The following is a 372-nucleotide window of genomic DNA, read 5'->3' on the forward strand; positions in this document are numbered from 1 at the left end:
TCCCCATGGCCCCTCCCATATGTTCCCATGTGCCCCCCCCTCCCCTGTCCTCCCAAAGGGAGGGGGGGTCTTTGGGTCCCCTACCAGGGAGGTGACACCCCTCCATGTCACCCAATGTCCCCTCAAAAAGGGGGGAGGGGGGGTTTGGGATCCCCCACCCCGCCAGGGAGGTGATACTCCTGTATCTACCCAAAAAAAGGGGTGGGCTTGAGGTCCCCCACCCCCTCAGGGAGGGGACATCCTCCATGTCCCCCCCAAAAAGGAGGGGGGCTTGTCCTCCCCCACCCTACCACGGAGGTGACACCCCCATATCCCCCTCAAAAAAGGGGGAGCTGGGGGTCCCCTACCCTCCCGGGGAGGTGACACCCCCAT

The 372-nt window shown here is 64.5% G+C and overlaps 1 protein-coding gene across 1 annotated transcript in view; it reads right to left on the bottom strand.

Moving 5' to 3' along the window:
* LOC104135273 (mediator of DNA damage checkpoint protein 1-like) overlaps window positions 1-372 on the bottom strand; it is a 10,602-nt gene that overhangs the window by 759 nt on the left and 9,471 nt on the right. The window lies entirely within an intron of this gene.

This window comes from Egretta garzetta, unplaced genomic scaffold (genome assembly GCF_000687185.1).
Source record: "Egretta garzetta isolate BGI_Z169 unplaced genomic scaffold, ASM68718v1 scaffold431, whole genome shotgun sequence".
Classification (NCBI taxonomy): Eukaryota; Metazoa; Chordata; class Aves; order Pelecaniformes; family Ardeidae; genus Egretta; species Egretta garzetta.